Consider the following 22,556-nt stretch of genomic DNA (forward strand, 5'->3'; position numbering starts at 1 on the left):
TCATTCATATTTCAGAGCAAGATCCAGAACTCGTCCTTCAATTCTTCAATTTTGCTTCATGCACTGTGTGCATTGATTTACGTATATTTTAGTTTGAATTCCGTTGCCGTTAGTTTGTGAAGCTTTTCCTTCGATTGGATTCTCACAAACCTTTCCTTGCATTTCTTCCTGTTTTATCCTGTTCAGACACTTCCAATGTTTCATCACCTTATACTTTCCCTCCTGAGGTTACACCTGGACACTCTACTTTTCCCCTCCCACGTACTTTGAGCTGCTTGTCTCCTACAGTTCTTCTGAGTAATTTCACTAGGTTTTTTGTTCCAACCTCTGTTCTGGTGGAGGTAGTTCATACTTCAGGATTGATCGTAATGGCCTCCGAATTGGAATCCTTCATCTCTACATTGCAACGCCAAACCGACTTGGCCGGCCAAAAGATTTTTGCCATAACTCAGGCCGAGATTTTCAGTCCGCCCACCACCACCCTCCCGTGCATTTTCCCGTGGCAGAGGCAGCTCACCATTGGCAGTCGGCAAGATTCTCCGATCCAGCCAAAGTCAATGGCCATTGTGTTGCACGCTGGCTCCGCTGAGGAGCGTGCGCAGGGGGCGTGTCACCTTCAGCGGGACTGGAAGATCCTGCCAACAGGAAGGAATGGAAAATCCCGCCCTCTGGCTCTACTTCTAATGTTACTCAATTATCAGACTGCTTATCCGACATCCAGTACTGGATTGAGCAGAAACTTCCACCGTTTAAATATTGGGAAGACTGAAACCATTGTTTTTGGTCCCCGTTCCAAACTTTATTTTCTCGCTATTGACTCCGTCACTCACCCTGGCAACCATCTGAGCTTGAGCCAGTCTGTTTGCAACACTTTTCATGGAATCATTGAATCCCTACAGTGCAGAAAGAGACCATTTGGCCGGTCAAGTCTGCACCGACCCTCTGAAAGAGCACCCTACCTTGGCCCGATCCCCCACCCTTAACCCGTAATCTTTGGACACGCAGGGGCAATTTAGCATGGCCAATCTACTTAACCTGCACAACTTTGAACTGTGGGAGGGAACTGGAGCACCCGGAGGAAACCCACGCAGGCACAGGGGAGAACGTGCAAACTCCACACAGTCACCCAAGGTCAAGGCACTGTGAGGCAGCCATGCTCATTACTGTGCCACTGTGCTGTCCTCCTTTATTTTGTTGCTTTTGCACTTGATTTTATCATTTCCAAGCTATTCTGGTAATATTACAAACGGTGTTTCCAAAATGCTCTCCCACTGATACATATTCCATTTAATTCACTTTGTTCCCTGAACTAGGTCCAGCACAGCTTTGTACTGAACTTGGTCATGCCCATCCCCTTAATGAAACAGCTGGGGTATGAGGGAGTCTAGTGGGCTCCCAATGACCAGAGGCTCCCTGAACATTCAAAGGACACAGGCAGCATTCAACAGAGTGAACAGCCAGGGGCCTGTAAGGAGCACTGAAGGGTGCATTTAAAAGACAGACTGCAGCAATGGCGGTCTGAGCTAGGCCACCCCGATCCCAAGGGGGACGCCCTCGAGTCCATGGGCTTGGCACCAAGTCAGTCCCTGCTACTGCTCCCGGCCTGGGCAACCACCCCCAGCAAGCCCAACAATGTTCAAGGGCTTTCCATAGTTTTTTTGCCTCCCACTTCCCCTCCCTAGCCATGGTGCCCAGGCCCCTATTGTCAATACTTGCACAATAGTGTCTGCTGACTTCTGCCTAAGAGGGACCAAAGCATGGCAGTCGGAATCAAACCTCGATTTTTCAATTTCGCGTGATTCTCCGCGGGATCGCGATTCACATTTCCAGTGCCGCAAAACAGAGAAATCAGCCCATTTCCTCATTGATTCAGTGGCATGTTTTGTTTTATACCGGTCTCGTGAAGTGCAATATAAATATAATTTTGTTTAAAATTCTTTTACAGGAGATGGGCGTTGCATTTATTGCCCTTTTCTTTGAGAGGGCATTTAAGCGTCAACCACATTGTGTGGGTTTGGAGCCACACATGGGCCAGGCCAGACCAGGTAAGGTTGGCAGATTTACTTCCCTAAAGGATATTTGTGAACCAGATGGGTTTTTATGACAATTGACATCAGCAGATTTTTAATTCCAGATTTTGTTTAATTGAATTCAGATTGTGGTGGGATTTGAACCGGGTCTCTAGCTTACCAGTCTAGTGACAATACACTGCGCCACTGCCTTCTTGTTGTAAAAATCCAATCCTCCTCGACATCTTCCAGAGAACAATTACTAATTCAGCCAATACCATTGCATCAATCAAAGTGTCTCCCAACCACTTCTAATAGCTGAGCAAGCATTACCATTATAGACTGACTAGAAAATAATTCTAGATAAGTTGTCCAGAGATAATTAGATATGCCGAATGGAATTATTGCAGTGCTAATCAACCGGCTTATGCCAAACTTGCACAGTGAAAATACCAAACACTTACCCACAAAGTACTGCATTAATTATTAGAAGTCAACAATGGAAACAAAATACTGTTCAATTTCACTTTATTGTCCAGATGGAAATTTATTTTGGGTAGTTCTTCTCATTATAAAAATGACATATAAATGAATAATAGCAATAAAAAGGAAAATTACCCAGTTATGGAGGTCTAACTTTAATTAAAATATGTATTGAAAGCTATTCCACTGTATTAAGTTAATCAGTCAGTGAGTTTCACTATGAGTGCATACATCAAATTCCTATGAAGAGTTATTAGAAAGAAGAGCACAAATGAGTTCAGGAACCGATTTATCCAGAATCTGAGGGACTGTAGCCTTTCCCTGAACGCATCCAGCAGTAATATTGAGACAAGGGTACTTCTTCCTGACATTCTTCACTTTCGTCTAAGTTCTTCGAGAGCAGATTTTGTCAAGGGAGATCTGCTCTTCAAATACCCTTCCTGTCTGGCTCAATAATCTATGTACCATTAGCGAGTCTACTTTCTTGAGACAACAGTATCAGCAGAGGCATCCAAAAGAGGACATCCACAACCACAGCTCTTGAGAGGTATTTCATGATTGTGGGACCTACTCGGAAGGATTTTAGTCTCCTGAGGTAGTGGAATCATGTATGTCCCTTGGCCACCACATCCGTACACTATTCCCTCCAGTTCAGCTCATCATCTACTTTGAAACCTAGATACTTGTAGTAAGTAACCCTTTCAATGACTACATCAGAAATCTTCAAGGGAACATTAACTAGCTTTTTCCTGAAGTCTATAACTGGTTAGTGACAGTATATATATACTTAGAAATATGATCATATGTGCGGGCATTCTCACTATTTAAAGACATTTTTTTGTCTATGGTACAGGCTATCATTTCTCAGATAATATTTATAGAATATAATAATATTCATGGAATATAGTAATATTTGACGCAGTTCTAACAGTAAACTGTATTTTAATCACTTTGATTTTACATTTAGAACTTTGCAGCTTGTGGTATTATAGGTATTATGGTACCTGAGAGGCTGAAGTACCATTGGTAGAACCTATATGCTTGCTATTGGCTAGAGTGTATAATAGCTCCGCCCTGATAGGCGGGGTATAAGAACCCGGGCCGCCCCAGCAGCCCTCATTCTGTACCTGAGCTGCTGGGGGAAACATCTAGCTTATTAAAGCCTTCAGTTGGACTACAACCCCTTTTAGTGGTCATTGATCGTGCATCAATTTAATAAGCTAGATTTTAAGAAGAAAGGATGGAGCTCCAAATCAAGCCGGAGTGTCTGCAACTTAGCCCCCACGCGGCGAACTCAGCGGCGATCTTTAAGCACTGGCTGGCTTGTTTTAAAGGGTATCTCGAGACGGCAGAAAAAGCACCCACGGGAGAGCAGAAACTGCACTTCCTGCACTCAAGGGTGAGCCCGGAAATCTACACCCTCATCGAGGAAGCGGAAGACTTCGATGCAGCAATCGAGCTGCTAAAAGGACACTATATTCACCCGGCAAACCAGGTCTACGCCCGGCATCTGCTTGCAACAAGACGGCAAACCCCTGGGGAATCGTTGGAGGAATTCTACCACGCACTGGGTGCTGGGCAGAAGCTGTGGCTGCCCGCAAGTTTCGGCGAGCGAACACACGGAACTCTTAGTCCGGGTCGCTTTCGTGGCAAGTATGCTTTCATCTCAAATCCGCCAGCGCCTGTTAGAGAAAGACACCCTGGGTCTTAGGGAGGCACGGGCCCTCGCAGGCTCCCTGGACGTGGCCTCCAGGAAAGCCCGCGCCTATGTTCCCGACAGCGCGGCAGCCCCCTGGGCAGCGTGGAACCCCGCAGCGGCCGACCCAGAGACTTCCCCCGTTCCCCCGCAGGCCTGCGCTGCAAGGCGGCCTGTCAACCCCGAGGGGCCCCGCTGCTACCTTTGCGGTTAGGCTAAGCATCCCCGCCAGCGCTGCCCGGCCCACGCATCCACCTGCAGGGTATGCGGAAAAAAGGACCATTTCGTGGGGGTATGTTAGGCCTGAGTGGTGACCGCGGTCTCTAGCGGCAAATCTGGACCACCACCACAAACTTCTCCACGGGCCCCGTGTAGCCAGCAGTCGCCGCCACCCCCATATCCCAGGGCCACGTGCGGATCCCGGGCGCCGCCATCTTGTTCCACGGACGCCCCGCTTGAGGGATGGGCGCTGCCATTTTGTGCACCCCCGGCCATGTGCGACCAATGGGAGACGCCATTTTTGATGGGCCACCAGGACCCTAGCTCGGCCGAGCACACACTGCCTGAACAGAATTCTCAACTACTGCGATTGGCCTCGGTGACTCTGGATCAATCTCGACCTCGAACACTCTCAACCGCTACGACGACCGTTTTCATCAACGGGCACGAGACGTCCTGCTTAATTGACTCCTTGAGCACGGAGAGCTTCATACACCCCGACACGGTAAGGCGCTGTTCCCTCCTCATCTACCCTGTTAATCAAAAAGTCTCACTGGCCTCCAGTTCCCACTCAGTGGAGATAAAGGGGATTTGTTTAGCAAACCTCACAGTCCAGGGAAGGGAGTTCAAAGATTTCCATCTCTATGTCCTTCCCCACCTCTGCGCGGCTACACTCCTGGGTTTAGACTTCCAGTGTAACTTTCAAAGTTTGACCTTCCAATTCGGCGGCCCTATACCCCTCCCTTACTGTCTGCGGCCTCGCGACCCTTAAGGTCGACCCACCTTCCCTGTTTGCGAACCTCACCCCGGATTGCAAACCCGTTGCCACCAGGAGCAGACGCTACAGTGACCAGGACCGGATCTTTATTAGGTCAGAGGTCCAAAGGCTACTGAGGGAAGGGGTCATTGAAGCCAGTAACAGTCCCTGGAGAGCTCAAGTAGTGGTGGTAAAGACCGAGGAGAAGCATAGGATGGTCATCGACTACAGTCAGACCATCAACAGGTTTACGCAGCTGGATGCGTACCCCCTCCCCCGCATATCCGACCTGGTAAACAGGATCGCGCATTATAAGGTCTTCTCCACGGTGGATCTCAAGTCCGCCGACCACCAGCTCCCCATCTGCACTAGTGACCGCAAATACACTGCCTTCGAGGCAGACGGGCGGCTCTATCACTTATGAAGGGTTCCCTTTGGTGTCACTAACAGGGTCCCGGTCTTCCAGCGCGAGATGGACCAAATGGTTGACCAGTATGGTTTACAGGCAACATTCCCGTATCTCGATAATGTCAACATCTGCGGCCACGACCAGCAGGACCATGACACCAACCTCCGAAAATTTCTCCAGACCGCTAAAATCCTTAACCTAACATACAATAAGGATAAATGCGTGTTTAGCACCGACCGTCTAGCCATTCTCGGTAGTGCTCGGCCGAGCTAGCCATTCTCGGCTACATAGTGCGAAATGGAGTTATAGGCCCTGACCCTGAACGCATGCGCCCCTTATGGAGTTCCCCCTCCCTCACTGCTTTACGGCCCTAAAACGCTGCCTCGGGCTTTTTAGCTACTACGCCCAGTGCGTCCCCAACTACGCGGACAACGCCCGTCCCCTGATCCAATCCACAGTTTTTCCCCTGTCGATAGAGGCCCGCGAGGCCTTCAGCCGCATCAGACCTTGGTTAGACACATTTGGAGTATTGTGTGTAATTCTGGTCACCTCATTATAGGAAGGATGTGGAAGCATTGGAAAGGGTGCAAAGGAGGTTTACCAGGATGATGCCTGGATTGGAGGGTAGGTCTCATGAGGAAAGGTTGAGGGAGCTTGGGCTCTTCTCATTGGAGCGAAGGAGGACTTAATTGAGGTGTATAAGATGATGAGAGGGATAGATAGAGTGGACGTTCAGCGACTTTTTCCTCAGGTGGATGTAACTGTTACAAGGGGGCATAACTATCAGGTTCATGGTGGAAGATTTGGGGGGCATGTCAGAGGTAGGTTCTTTACTCAGAAAGTGGTTGGGGTGTGGAACGACTCCCAGCTATGGTGGTGGAGTCGGACACTTTAGGAACTTTCAAGCGGTTATTGGATAGGCACATGAAGTGCACTAGAATGATTGGGAGTAGGTTGATTTGATCTTAGTTTCAGACTAGTTTGGCACAAAATCATGGGCCGAAGGGCCTGTACTGTGTTGTACAGTTCTATGTTCCTATGTTCTCTAAAGCAGACATTGCAAAGGCCACGATGCACGCCATCGACGAGTCCCTCCCCTTTCAGATCGAGAGCGATGTGTCCGACGTAGCTCTGGCGGCAACCCTCAACCAAGCGGGCAGACCCGTGGCCTTCTTCTCCCGTACCCTCCATGCTTCCGAAATCCGCCACTCCTCAGTCGAATAGGAGGCCCAGGCTATAGTAGAAGCTGTGAGACATTGGAGGCATTACCTGGCCGGCAGGAGATTCACTCTCCTCACTGACCAACGGTCGGTGGCTTTCATGTTCAATAATGCACAGCGGGGCAAGGTAAAAAATGACAAGATCTTGCGGTGGAGGATAGAACTCTCCACCTTCAACTACGAGATCTTGTATCGTCCCGGGAAGCTAAATGAGCCTCCTGACGTCCTGTCCCGCGGCACATATGCCACCGCACAAATGGACCGCCTCCGAGCCCTCCACGAGGACCTCTGCCACCCGGGGGTCACTCGTTTTTTCCATTTCGTCAAGACCCGCAACCTGCCCTACTCCATCGAGGAGGTCAGGACAGCCACCAGGGACTGCCAAATCTGCGGGGAGTGCAAACCGCACTTCTCCAGGCCGGAGAGAGCGCACCTGATAAAGGCTTCCCGTCCCTTTGAACGCCTCAGCATGGCCTTCAAAGGCCCCCTCCCCTCCACCGACCGCAACACGTACTTCCTGAACGTGATTGATGAGTACTCCCGGTTCCCATTTGCCATCCCCTGCCCCGACATGACCGCGTCCACCATCATCAAGGCCCTCCATAGCATCTTTGCACTGTTCGTGTTCCCCGCTTACATACACAGTGATAGGTGGTCCTCCTTTAAGAGTGACGAACTGCGACAATTCCTGGTCAGCAAGGGCATCGCCTCGAGCAGGATGACAAGTTACAACCCCCGGGGTAACGGACAGGTAGAGAGGGAGAACGGAACGGTCTGGAAGACCGTCCTACTGGCCCTACGGTCCAGGAACCTCCCAGTCTCCCGCTGGCAAGAAGTCTTCCCGGATGCCCTCCACTCCATCCGGTCACTACTTTGTACAACCACCAATCAGATACCTCACAAACGTCTCCTTGTCTTCCCTAGGAAGTCCTCCTCCGGGACCTCGCTCCCGACCTGGCTGGCAGTGCCCGGACCCATTCTGCTCTGAAAACACGTGCGGGCACACAAGTTGGACCCGTTGGGCGAGAGGGTCCATCTGCTCCATGCTAACCCCCAGTACGCCTACGCGGTGTACCCCAACGGCCGACAAGATACAGTCTCCCTATGGGACCTGGCGCCCGCCGGAACTCCACGCACATTCCAGCCACCAGTCCCACCCTCCCCTCCACTGCAGCACCTTACAGGAGGATCGGTCCTTCCCCCACCCACCGACGCCCCCCGCAGGCGCTCCCTTCCCAGGTCAGCCGTTTTCCCCACCAGCGCCGTCTAGGGGTGACGAAGCTGCCATGGAGATCGAAGCCACGCTCCCGGAGTCACAGACGCCCGAGCCTCCACCGGAGTCACCACCGAGGCTCCGACGATCACAGAGGATGACCAGGGCCCCCGATCGACTTATTGCTTCATTTTAACCGTAATCTGTAAATATAAAACACCGAATGGACATAGCTACCAGACTTGTAAATAGTTACTAAATACTGTACGGAGGTATTACGGCACCGCCGTAACTAATTATACCATGTTGTTATGTTTTGTAGTTGCTGGCCACCACCCCCGCCGGACTTTTTTTAACAGAGGGTGAATGTGGTATTATAGGTATTACGGTACCTGAGAGGCTGAAGTACCATTGGTAGAACCTATATGCTTGCTATTGGCTAGAGAGTATAATAGCTCCGCCCTGATAGGTGGGGTATAAGAACCCGTGCCTTCCCAGCAGCCCTCATTCTGTACCTGAGCTGCTGGGGGAAACATCTAGCTTATTAAAGCCTTCAGTTGTACCACAACCTCGTTTTAGTGGTCATTGATCGTGCATCACAGCTGAAGAAGATTTATTTCAGCCCATCATTTTTGTGGTCCTTCTTTATTGGAACAATCCAAAAACTAATTCCACTGCCCCGGTCTATTCCTCAGGTTTTCTGTCCTCCTTTCCTTCAAGTGATTGTACACATCTACAAATATGCAGTGGTCTCTGTTTCAACTAATCAATCTGGCAACATCTCCTTACAACACACTTATTTGGCTGTTTGGAGGTCATTCATTCCAGTCCCCGCAGGAGCTCCTCAGGTAGTGTCCTAGGCCCAACCATTTTCAGTTGCTTCATTAATTACTTTCTGTCCATCGTGAGTGAAGTTATTTGGTGACGATTGCACAATGTTCAGCACCTTTCGCTACTCCTCAGATACTGAAGCAGTTCATGTCTGCAAGAACTGGACAATATTCAGGTTTGGGCTGATCAGTGGCAATTGCCAGGCAATGACCATCTCTGACAAGAAAGAGTCTAACCATTCCCCTCTAGTATTCAACAGCATTACCATACCTGAAGCCCCTACTATCAACATACTTTAATTGTCCAGAAACTTGACTGAAATAGCCTTATAAATACTGTGGCTGTAAAAAGTCAGCAGCTGGGTATTCTGTGATGAGTAACTCACGTCAAAGACTGACCACCATCTACAAGTCACAAGTCGAGTCAAGCATGGATGACTGCAGCTCCGACAACACTCAAAATGTTTGACAGCTTGTCATGATATTCAGATAAACATATCATGGTGCAAACACACATACACACTGATGGACAGATCAACGGACCAATCAACACACACGCAACATCACAGCCCATCACAAGCAAGGGCACATGCACTATAAAACGGGGGACACCACAGTTCCCGCTCATTCCAGCAGGAGACAGCTCAGGGCACAGAGCTCACAGCGTGCCACTCAGACATACACCATGGGCGAAATTCTCCGGTATCGGCGCGATGTCCGCCGACTGGCGCCCAAAACGGCGCAAATCAGTCGGGCATCGCGCCGCCCCAAAGGTGCGGAATGCTCCGCATCTTGGGGGGCCGAGCCCCAACCTTAAGGGGCTAGGCCTTTGCCGGACTAATTTACGCCCCGCCAGCTGGCGGAAAAGACCTTTGGTGCCCCGCCAGCTGGAGCGGAAATGACATCTCCGGGCGGCGCATGCGCGGGAGCATTAGCGGTCGCTCACGGCATTCCCGCGCATGCGCAGTGGAGGGAGTCTCTTCCGCCTCCGCCATGGTGGAGACTGTGGCGAAGGCGGAAGGAAAAGAGTGCCCCCACGGCACAGGCCCGCCCGCGGATCGGTGGGCCCCGATCGCGGGCCAGGCCACCGTGGGGGCACTCCCCGGGGCCAAATCGCCCCGCGCCCCCCCAGAACCCCGGAGCCCGCCCGCGCTGCCTTGTCCCGCCGGTAAGGTAGGTGGTTTAATCTACGCCGGCGGGACAGGCATTTTAGCAGCGTGACTCTGGCCCATCCGGGCCGGAGAATCGCGGGGGGGGGGGCCCGCCAACCGGCGCGGCGTGATTCCCGCCCCCGCCGAATATCCGGTGCCGGAGAATTCGGCAACCGGTGGGGGTGGGATTCACGCCAGCCCCCGGCGATTCTCCGACCCGGCGGGGGGGCGGAGAATCTCGCCCCATGTGCTTAGTGCCTCTCTAAGATAGAGGGCTGGGTCCACAGGTTAAAGGGTAAGGTACGAACCACAGTCATAAGTTTACAGATGCTGTTATCAAGAGTAATAAAATAGAGTTGTACCATCTACAGCCGTGTTGGTTTGTTTGTATAGCGGAACACCCAACACGACATAGTACCAGGATTGGAACCCAGCAACTGTGAGACCTACCTACACATCTTCAGGAATCCGCGATCCTGCGCCACGGACACCATCAGCCCGCCGCAGCCGCTCCAAATCGCTGGAAATCTCGGCGTCAACTGGAAGCTGTTTAAACAGCGCTTCCAGTTATTCCTAGAAGCCACAGAAAGGGAGAATGCTTCGGACACCAGGAAAATCGCCCTCCTCCTCTCCACGGCAGGGCAACACGCCATCCACATCTACAACTCCCTGGTGTTTGTGGAAGGTGAGGACAAGACGAAGTACAAGACGGTCCGTCTTAAACTTGAGCAACACTTCAGCGTCAAGGTGAATGAGAGTTTCGAGAGGTACCTCTTCCAGCAGCGGCTGCAGGGTCAGGATGAGCCTTTTCAATCTTTCCTGACACACCTCCGTATCCTCGCTCAGTCCTGCGGCTCTGAGGCCACCTCCGATTCCATGATTCGATACCAGATAGTTTTTGGGCTCACCTCGGGCACCCTATGCCAGCAGCTCCTCAAAATTAAGAGCCTCACCCTAGCCACCGCCATCGAAGCCTGCGTCCTCCATGAGAACGCGACCAGCCGGTACTCCCAATTCCAGGCGGCCGAATCGGCACGGCAGGGGTCCTACGAGGCCAAGCGGGTCCAGTCGATCGAGTTCCTCCCGGCCCGCGGCCCGGACGAGGGCGGCCATTTTGGGCGCTTTCCGCGACCTCCCACGCTTGTACGCGCCAAAAGAGACGTTGACGCAGAGGAACGTGACGCGCAGGCGCGCTCTACGCAGGACCGAACTGCGCATGCGTGGTGGCGCAACGAATGCCATGACGTCACGATGTGCGGCAACTGCGGATCCGCACATTTAAAGCGGCAATGTCCAGCAAAGAATCGACAATGCCTCCACTGTGGCAAGATGGGCCACTACGCTGCCTGCTGTCGAGCAGCTCAACCTGCCAACGCTCCCCAATTCCGCCAGCCTCGCAGGGACGTGCGGGCCATTCAGCCTCCATACACCGAGTCATACCCTGACGACATACAGACCGGTGATACCGACGACTGGGAAACCTTCCGCGTTGCAGTCATTAACAGAAACCGGATGTCCCCAAGTAGGACCCACCAGCCGATGCCAGTGAACAGCGTTAATCCGGGTGATGAATGGTGTGCCAACCTAACTGTTAGGCGAACAGGCGTGCAAGGTTCTCCACCTCGTTTAGCGGGTACACACTCTGTCTCCAGAAGGCACATCCGACTTCCCGGGTGCAGACATTAGGGCACAGCTCCACTCGCTCCTCGCCCACAACCAGGAGGCTTTCGAGGGCATGGGCACACTGCCCTACACTTACAGAATACGGCTCAAACCGGATGCCACCCCGGTCATTCACGCACCTCGTAGAGTCCCAGCACCACTCAAGGACCGCTTCAAACAGCAGCTGCAGGATCTCCAGGACCAAGGAGTGCATTCCCGGGTCACGGAGCCCACGCCATGGGTCAGCTCCATGGAGTGCGTAAAAAAGCCCTCTGGCGAACTCCGGATCTGCATCGACCCGAAAGACCTGAACAACAACATCATGAGGAAACACTACCCCATACCCAAATGGGAAGAGATCACAAGTGAAATGGCCCGGGCTAAAATTTTTACAAAGCTTGATGCCTCAAAGGGTTTTTGGCAGATTCAACTGGATCTGTCCAGCAGGAAGCTGTGCACCTTCAACACTCCCTTTGGCAGATACTGCTACAATAGAATGCCGTTTGGCATCATCTCGGCATCCGAGGTGTTTCACAGAATCATGGAACAGATGATGGAGGGCATCGAAGGGGTGCACGTCTATGTTGATGACGTCATCATCTGGTCCACCACACCACAGGAGCACATCACTCGTCTCCAGCGCGTCTTTGCGGATACGAGAACACGGCCTGCGCCTCAACCGAGCCAAGTGTTCTTTTGGCCAAACTGAGCTAAAGTTTCTGGGGGACCACGTATGCCGGTCAGGAGTGCGTCCGGATGCAGACAAGGTGACAGCTATTACAGCCATGCCGCAGCCGGCAGACAAGAAAGCAGTGCTACGCTTTCTCAGGATGGTCAACTTCTTGGGGAAGTTCATTCCTAACCTTGCCTCCCACACAACGGCTCTTCGCCACCTAGTGAAGAAGACTACGGAGTTCCAGTGGCTGCCTGCACACCAGAAGGAATGGGAGGAGCTCAAGATTAAGCTCACCACAGCCCCGGTATTGGCGTTCTTCGACACTTCTCGAGATACGAAGATCTTGACTGATGCCAGCCAGTCCGGCATTGCGGCGGTACTCCTGCAACGGGATGACACTGCATCATGGGCCCCAGTCGCCTATGCCTCGCGGGCCATGACCCCCACAGAACAGCGCTATGCGCAGATTGAGAAGGACTGCCTGGGTTTGCTAACCGGCATAGACAAGTTCCACGACTACGTGTGTGGTCTCCCTCAGTTCACCGTGGAAACCGACCATCACCCCCTGGTCAGCATCATACAAAAGGACCTGAATGAGATGACCCCTCGCCTCCAGCGCATTCTGCTCAAGCTCCGGAGGTACGACTTCCAACTGGTCTACACCCCGGGAAAGGACCTCATCATCGCGGATGCCCTGTCCAGGGCAGTGAGCACACCACCCGAATCAGGGGGGCTCGTCTGTCAAGTCGAAGCGCAGGTGGCCTTCACATCGGCCAATCTGCCAGCTACTGATGCAAGTCTGGCCCGTATTCGCCGGGAGACTGCGGCTGACCCCCTTCTACAACGTGTGATGCGCCATATGACGGGAGGGTGGCTCAAAGGACAGTGCCCACAATTCTACAATGTCTGGGATGACTTGGCCGCCATTGATGGTGTCCTAAAGTTGGACCGGATTGTGATCCCACACAGCATGCACAGGCTGGTCCTCGAACAATTGCACGAAGGCCATCTCGGGGTTGAGAAGTGCAGGCGGAGGGCCCGAGAAGCTGTATACTGGCCGGGCATCAGCGACGACATTGCCAACTGCCCCACCTGCCAAAGGTTTCAGCCGGCGCAACCCCCTGAGACGCTTCAGCCCCATGAGTTGGTAACGTCCCCCTGGGCGAAGGTGGGTGTGGACCTTTTTCATGCGCTCGGCAGGGACTACGTCATCATAATTGATTACTTTTCCAGTTATCCAGAGGTCATACGCCTGCACGATTTAACATCGTCCGCTGTCATCAGGGCTTGCAAGGAAACCTTCGCTCGCCATGGCATTCCACTTACCGTCATGTCGGACAATGGGCCCTGTTTTGCGAGCCAAGAATGGTCTTCTTTTGCCGCTTCGTATGGCTTCACACACGTGACGTCCAGCCCTCTGCATCCCCAGTCAAATGGCAAGGCGGAAAAGGGCATCCATATCGTCAAGCAGCTCCTCTGCAAGGCTGCTGATGCTGGATCGGATTTATGTTTAGCCCTGCTGGCCTATCGCTCGGCCCCACTGTCCACAGGCCTCTCACCAGCCCAGCTGTTGATGGGTCGCGCCCTCAGGACCACTGTACCGTCCATTCATGTTCCTACACCCGACCATGTTCCAGTACTGCAAAGGATGCTCAGCAGAAGGTGGCACTTGACACTCGGGCAACTGATCTTCCTGCCTTGGCGCCTGGAGACAACATCCTCATCCACCTACCAGAGGGTGGCTGGTCGGCAACTGCCGAAGTTCTCCGGCGCGTGGCTCCCCGCTCGTTCCTGGTTCGCATGCCTGATGGCTCCATTCGCCGGCGTAATCGCTGGGCTCTTCGGCTGCTTCTGCGCTTGCTACGTGATCATGCACCGGTGCCACGCCCTCCTGATGTCGACTTCGTGGAGCTTCCTGCCACCATGCCTATTCCTCTGTCGCTTGTGGCCAGGCCCATTCCTCAGCCGGTGGATCCTGACCCACCCTTGAGGCAGTCAACCCGAATTTGTCGCCTACCTGCTAGACTGGACTTACGAGCGTGTTTGAACATTGGACTCACTAAAGTGCTATGCCACAATGTTAATATGTTTCTCTTTTTGTCGTTACAGGAGTTTGTTTTCGATGTTTGATGATTGCACTTGTTTTGTTTATGGTACAACCTCATTGCTATGTTGCACCTGACACCTTCCTATGTATATAGTTTAGCCTCATGTACATGTTGTAGATATTGCGCACACACATTCAGCTGCACTCAGTACACACCAATATTTATTACCACATTGGCACATATTCTTGTAAAAAAGGGGGATGTCATGATATTCAGATAAACATATCATGGTGCAAACACACATACACACTGATGGACAGATCAACGGACCAATCAACACACACGCAACATCACAGCCAACCACCAGTGAGAGCACACGCACTATAAAACGGGGAACACCACAGTTCCCGCTCATTCCAGCAGGAGACAGCTCAGAGCTCACAGCGTGCCACTCAGACATACACCATGTGCTGAGTGCCTCTCTAAGATAGTGTTAGGGCTGGGTCCACAGGTTAAAGGGTAAAGTACGAACCACAGTCATAAGTTTACAGATGTTGTTATCAAGAGTAATAAAACAGAGTTGTACCATCTACAACCGTGTTGGTTCGTTTGTATAGCGGAACACCCAACATGACAAGCATCTTATCCACCCCTTAAACATTCACAGTGCCCACCACTGGTGCACAGTGACAGCAGTGTGTAGCATATTTAGCAGATATAAGATGCACTGCAGCAACTCACCAAGGTTTCTTCAACAGCACCTTCCAAGTTCGTTATCCCTCCTACTTTGAAGGACAAGGGCAGCAGGTGCATGGGAAAACCACCACCTGCAAGTTGCCGGCAGGTCACGCAATGCCGTGACTTGGAAATATATTGTGTCATTGCCACAAGGTCAAAATCCTGAGGACAGCATGGTGGCACAGTGGTAAGCACTGCTGTCTCACTGCGCCGAGGTCCCAGGTTTGATCCCGACTCTGGGTCACTGTCCTAGTGGAGTTTGCACATTCTCCCCGTGTTTGTGTGGGTTTCCCCTCACAACCCAAAGATGTGCAGGGTAGGTGGATTGGCCACGCGAAATTGCCTCTTAATTGGAAAAAATGAATTGGGTACTCTAAAATTTAGGGGAAAAAATCCTGGAAGTGCCTTCCTAAGATACCTACAAGTGCACCTACACAAACTGGACTGAAATAGTTCAAGAAGGTGGAGCACCAACACCTTGTCAGGGCAATTAGGCATGGACAATGAATGATTACCTTTCTAGGGATGCCCACAACCTGTGGAAAAAAAATCCACAAAACAGATTTCTTTGTAAATAAATTTTCCTTAACCCCTCTCAAAATGACTATTTTAAATTAATCACTACTCCACACTGACTCGCCGCCAATCAAGAGAAATCATCTTCCCCTGTTCAGACTATCAAAACCCAAACACAGAATTCCACTGGATGTACGGCACCGAAACAGGCCATTGAAATTTATGAGCCCTTGCCAGTGTTTATGATCCATCCGAGCCTTCTCCCATTTTTTCCTCATTTAAATTTACACTAGTAACCCTATTTATTGCCTTTTCTAGCTTCCCCTTAAATTCATCTATATTTGTTTCAATCACTCCCTGTAGTAATTAGTTCCCCATTCTCACCACACTTTGTGTAAATGAATTTCTCCTGAATTCCATTTAGATTTCCTGTTGACTATTTTATATTGATATCTTCCAGTTGTGCTTTGCCTCTTGTCACAATTATGAGGTTTATAAGATTGTTACATTTTGGGATTGTATCTTTAATTAAGGGGGAAATGAAGGGGGTCATGTGACCTGTTCTGAGGTCTGGCTGACAACAGTCCTGGGTGAGGGGACTTTTAAAGATTAATTGAAAGCCCAGACTGTTTGGCTGGAAAGAAGGTGTCACATGTTTCCATTTGAAGACAATGGCAGCAGCATCTGTGTTTACAATGCGTGGCCTGCTAGTCTCCAAAGTCCAGCAAGGTTTCGACAGTGTTGGGTTATAAACAGTCATGTTTTAAACTGTCCATTTGCTTCCAAGATAAAAAAGAGAGCTGGTGCTCAAAAATACCTAATCACCATTCTACCTGGATATAAGACCTATGGCATTCATGTGAGTCCTTAGAACTCACAGACACTGGCTGTCGGCCAGGATCCTGAAGAGAACACAGCTAGAGCCTGAAAATCCATGTGGTTCACCACACAGGAATGCAGGTGAGAGATCACACTCAGATTGAAAAGACTAAATTCATGAGGATTTTAGATGAGCTGGAGAATTTACCGAGCTTATGCTTGGAGGGAGAATCTGCAGGAGTATACCCCCACTATGAAAGACAGTTCTGTCATGATATTCAAACATACATCATAACACATACATAATGATAGACAGACCAACGGACCAATTAGCACACATAACACGACAGCCAATCACAGACAAGAGCAGACACAGTATAAGACAAGAAACACGACACTTCCTGGGCAGCCCATCTGGAGACAGCACAGGGCCAGGACCTCATTAGCAAGACACCTCACACAGTCACAACGTGCTGAGTACCAAGTCAGATGTATAAATAGTTGGATGGAATAAAACTGCGTTGTACCAATCGCAACCGTGTTGGTTCGTCTGTACCTCAGAGCACCCAACACCTCAAGTTCTAGGATTAAAAGTTACCAGGCCAGGTGTTGGAGGAGCCCCTGGTCTGAGGGAGGTGCTGGATAAGATCAGGGGTATGAAGTATATCCGGCAGAATTTTATAAGGAATTTGTGACGGGCTTGGCACATCTGTTGGGGGCGTTTAATGAAGCGCTGGACATGGAGGAGCTGCCAGAGACGATGACACAGGCAGTAATCACGATAATCCCGGAAAAAGGGGAAGGACCCGGTGTAATGTGGGTCATATAGGCCCATATCACTATTGAACACGGATGCAAATGTATTGGCTAAGTTATTGGCGGGGAGGCTGGAGGATTGTGTCCTGGAGGTGATTGCAGAAGATCAACGTGAAGGGCAAGCAGATTGCGAATAATATAAGACGGCTGTTGATTGTAGTGATAAATCCATCAGGGGCTCTGGTACCGGAGGTAGTGGTGTCCTTAGACGCTGAGAAGGCATTTGATCGGATGGAGTGGCAGTCCTTGTTTGAGTTTTGGCAAGGTTTGGGTTTGGACTGAGATTCGGGCCATGTATGCGGTATCTGTATGTGGCACCAAAGGCGAGTGTGAGGACAAATAATGAATTTGCAAAGCTTTGACTCGTACAGGGACATGAGGCAGGGGTGCCCCTGTCGCTGTTATTGTTTGCGCTGGCCATAGAGCCACTGGCGATGGCTCTCAAGGGGTTGGCGGAGTGGCAGGGGATTATGAGGGGACAGAGGGAGCATCAGGCTCTATTCTGATGATCTGTTGCTGTATGTTTCGGATTCGCTGGAGAGTATGGGAAGGATTATGGGCCTGCCGGGGAGGTTTGGAGGGTTCTCGGGGTATAAACTGAATGAAGGGAAAAGCGAGGTTTTCCTGCTGAATGAGTTGGGACGGTGGTCAAATTTAGGGGGGATGCCATTTGCGATAGCGAGGGATAGGTTTAGGTATTTGGGGATGCAGGTAGCGAGGGAATGGATGGGAATCTATAAGTGGAACTTAACGAAGCTGGTGGAGGACGCCAGGGAGGATCTTAAGAGGTGGGATACACTGCAGTTGACGTTGGCGGGGAGAGTCCAAGTGGTGAAAATGAATATTCTGCTGAGGTTCTTGTTTAATTTTCAGGCTCTCCTGATCTTTATGCCAAAGGCCTTTTTCCGGAAATTGAACACGATCATTTTGGACTTTGTATGGGCAGGTAGGTACCGAGGGTGGGGAGGACCCTGCTACAAAGGCAGCAGGGGGGGGTTGGCATTGCCAAACTTGCTTCATTATTATTGGGCGCCGAATGTGGATAAGGTGTGGCTTGGTGGGAAGGAGAAGGGGTAGAATGGGTTAGAATGGAGGAAGAATCTTGTAAGGGTCTAGTTTGAGGGCTATGGTGACGGCAGCGTTGCCAATGGCTCTGAGTAAGTATTCAGGGAGCCCGGTGGTGCAGTCCACGGTGAAGATATAGAATCAGCTGAGGAGGCATTTTAAGGTGGAAGGGATGTCGGTGCTAACGCCGCTGTGCGAGAATCATGGGTTTGAGCTGAGGGGGATGGACAGTGTATACAGGAGGTGGAGGGAAGTGGAGTTGGTCAAGGTGAGGGATCTGTATTTGGAGGAAGGGTTCGCCAGTCTGGAGGAGCTTAGGGAGAGCGTAGAGCTACCGAGGGGAGTTCAGGCATCTGCAGGTTAGGGACATTGTGCATAAGGTCTGGAGTGGGTTCCCTAGGTTGCCGGGATACACTCTGCTGGACCGGTTGCAGCTTCTGTATGTGAAAGGGGAGGGAAGAATTGGGGAGAAGTATTGGAGATATATACAAGTGGCTGGGGGAGCAGGGAGGCGAGCGGGTGGTGAAGATCAAGGAGAAATGGAAAACGGAGTTGGGAGGGGAGATCAGTTGGGGAGCATGGAGTGAGGCACTGCGAAGGGTAAACGGGACCTCCTCCTGTGCAAGGATGAGCCTGATACAGTTTAAGGTGGTGGACAGGGTGCATATGACTCGGGCAAGAATGAGTGGGTACTTTCAGGGGGTAGCAGATGAGTGTGAGAGGTGTGGGTGAGGGCCAGCGAATCACACGTACATGTTTTGAGGTTGCAAAAAATTGGGTAAATTCTGAGCGGGAGTGTTCGCGGTTTTAGTCAGGATAGTGGAGGAGAGAGCGGATCCGGACCCTTTGGTGGCGATATTTGCGGGTTCAGAGAAGCCGGAGCTCATGGAGAGGAGGAAGGACAATGTCGTGGCCTTTACCTCTCTGATTGCACGGCGGCGAATTTTGCTGGAGTGGCGGTCGGCATCGCCACCGGGGGTAGCGACATGGTTGGGTGACCTGTGTGACTTCCAGCGGAGATAAAATATGAGTTGCGGGGCTCTGCAGAGGGGTTTGAGAAAAGGTAGGGGATGTTTGTGACAGTGTTTGAGGAGCTGTTCGTCGCGGGGGGGGGGGGGGGGGGGGTGGCATGGGGGAGGGTGAAAAAGGGGAAAACATTTGTACAGACTAGTTGATTGCTGGGAAGTATGTTTCCCGGGGTGTTTATGTGTTGTAACCTGTTTTGATACATGTTGAAATAAATTACATTTTTTTAAAAAGGTACCAGGCTTGGAATGGAAAGAAATGTTAGTAAACCCTAGGAAATTAAGAATCGCTTTGGACTTCATCTCGGAAAACTGAAAGACTTCTTAAGGGACAGTGTAAGGTATACCTTTGTTTTGCAGTTTTGTTAAAAATAAAGAGTAACGTTCAGTTTCATGTAGTTTAAAATATAAGTTGCCAACAACATGTGTTTAGTCAGTAGTGCTTTTGGTGTGTTTGTTATAGTAAAAGTCTTTAAAACGTGAAATTCTGTGTCATCCTTTCCGCTACCAACTGAAAGTTTGAGTTTTTAATGTTATCAGTATCTATGCGAATTGTAACAACCCCAAGAGGAATAATTCTCCCTGTGTCCACGCTGTTAAAATCTTTCATAATTATATCGTCCTAAAACTAGACATTCCTATTCTATGTCACCTGGTGAAATCCCACTGCACATTCTCCATAATTGTTGTCTAAACTGCCCACTAACCATGAGCTAACTGTTGCCATGTATGAATGTATTACCTCTTTGCTCTTCCACTCTTGCTCTGATTTATAAAGCACAATATTTTTTTTGACCTTCAATGTTACACTTCTGAAGATATTTCAGATAAACCTCGGCTAGTCATGTTCTGTTAATCATCAGGCTTATCTCTTTTATCATACAATCTAAAGACGAAACTAATGTCAGTTAATATTGTCTGTTCATACGTTTTGGTACATTTTATTCGCCTGCGAACATTTTCAATTGATGTAAATCTCCCTGTAGGGTTTGGAACATTTCAATCAAAACCTTGAATACATGTTCTTAAGGAAGACAAAATAATGAACTTGAAACTGCAGATTACTTGGTAAACAAGCAGAATTTGGTTAAAGAGAGCAAATGAGAGATAACTTGTGTAATTAATCACATGTGACAAGACATCACAGGTGAGCTGGTTTGCTCTGAGAGCATTGTTTAGAACAATACAAGACAGGGCAAAAACATGCTGGGAAGCTTGGAAAAGTTCAAATACTCCCATGGGTATTGTTTTTGTTTGCACGGTTTTGAGAGAAAGAGACTTGCCGGGCTTTCAAAATGGTAAGCAAAGAATGCCGAGGTGAAAGATAAAACAAATCTTGGAAACTGTGAGGACCTGTCCAAACACCAGCGAGCCGTTTCTCCAGCAACAAAAGAGTATTGAACAGCCATTTTATTGTGATTTCAATAAGGCAGAAGAAGCAGTTCAAATAAAATTCCAGGGAAGAATTAACATCCCCAGTCTCCCAGAAGAAGGATTTAATCAACTTTGCATCTGAGCTTTACTCTTGGATATGCAATTTTATCCATGAAACTGTTGTGTCTTAATGACAATAAATCAATGAAAGCATTTGAGTGCCAGTTTTACTTTTGTTTTTTGGGTCCAACCGAGTGAGAAAAAGCAAAAATTCTGTAGATTTAAACAAGGTAATGCAGGATAAAATGTACATAGAACATAGAACAAACAGTGCTGGAGGAGGCCATTCGGCCCATCGAGTCTGCACCGACCCATTTAAGCCCTCACTTCTGTCATGATATTCAAACACACATCACAACACACACATCATGATAGACAGACCAACAGACCAATTAGCACACATAACACGACAGCCAATCACAGACAAGAGCAGACACAGTATAAGACAAGAAACACGACACCTCCTGGTCAGTCCATCTGGAGACAGGACAAGGCCAGGACCTCATTAACAAGACACTCACACTGTCACCACGTGCTGAGTACCAAGTCAGATGTGTAAATAACTAGTTGGAATAAAACTGCGTTGTACCAATCGCAACCGTGTTGGGTCGTCTGTACCTTAGAGCACCCAACACCACATGGTACCAGTGAGTGAATCGATATTTACCAGCAAATCTGCCATCCTGAGCCATGGACACCCACAACAAACCGCAGCCGTTGCAAGTCGCTGGGAACCTGGGCACCAATTGGAAGCTCTTCAAGCAGCGATTTGAACTGTTCATGCGAGCCAACGAAAAACAGGGCGCCTCGGACGAAACAAAGATTGCCATGCTCCTCACTACCGCAGGTCAGCACGCCATCGATATATACAACTCCTGGGTGTTCGCGGAAGGCGAGAACAAATCTAAATATGACACGGTCCTCCTCAAGCTCGACCAGCACTTCAACGTTGAGGTCAATGAAAGCTTTGAGAGGTATATCTTTCAGCAGCGCCTACAAGGTAAGGATGAGCTCTTTCAGTCCTTCCTGATGCACCTCCGCATACTCGCGCAGTCCTGCGGTTACGGCACCACCTCAGAGTCCATGATCCGGGACCAGATCGTTTTTGGCGTTGCCTCCAGTGGCCTACGCCAGCAGCTTCTAAAAATTAAAGGCCTGACCTTAGCATCTGCAGTTGAAGCTTGTGTCCTGCATGAAAATGCGACCAGCCGCTATGCCCAATTTCAGGCGACCGAATCGGCACGGAGGGTGTCCCAAGCGATCGAATCGGCAAGCCAGGCCGCCCACGAGGCCGAACGCATCCAGGCAATCGAGTTTCTCCCGTCCCGCGGCCCGGACGAGGGCGGCCGTTTCGTGCGCTTTTTGAGGCCTCCCGCGTTTGTGCGCGCCAAAACCTACGGCAACACTGAGGGACGTGCTGCGCAGGCGTGCCCGACGCAAGACCGAACTGCGCATGCGCAGTGGCGTAACGAACGCCATGACGTCATGACGTGTGGCAACTGTGGAGCTGCACATTTAAAAGGGCAATGTCCTGCAAAAACCCGACAATGCCTACGCTGTGGCAAGATGGGCCACTACGCTGCCTACTGTCGAGCGGCTCAACCTGTGGATCTTCCACATCTCCAACAACCTCGCAGACACGTGCGGACCATCCAGCCTCCACATCACGACATCCAAACCGACGACACAGATGACCAAGACGCCTTCCGGGTTGCGGTCATTGATGTGAACCGGGCCAACACCATCAATCCGGCCGATGAATGGAGTTTC

General features: G+C 50.4%; 1 long non-coding RNA gene across 3 annotated transcripts in view; it reads left to right on the forward strand.

The window, feature by feature from the left end:
- LOC140426565 (uncharacterized) overlaps window positions 1-19,837 on the forward strand; it is a 94,691-nt gene extending 74,854 nt beyond the window's left edge. For all 3 annotated transcript variants that reach the window (XR_011948231.1, XR_011948232.1, XR_011948233.1), the window contains exons 2-4: window positions 1,946-2,045; window positions 18,136-18,208; window positions 19,588-19,837. This is a non-coding gene — a long non-coding RNA (uncharacterized lncRNA). The remainder of the gene's footprint in view (window positions 1-1,945; window positions 2,046-18,135; window positions 18,209-19,587) is intronic.
- The last annotated feature ends 2,719 nt before the right edge of the window (window positions 19,838-22,556 follow it).

Source organism: Scyliorhinus torazame, chromosome 7 (assembly GCF_047496885.1).
Source record: "Scyliorhinus torazame isolate Kashiwa2021f chromosome 7, sScyTor2.1, whole genome shotgun sequence".
NCBI classification, from domain to species: domain Eukaryota; kingdom Metazoa; phylum Chordata; class Chondrichthyes; order Carcharhiniformes; family Scyliorhinidae; genus Scyliorhinus; species Scyliorhinus torazame.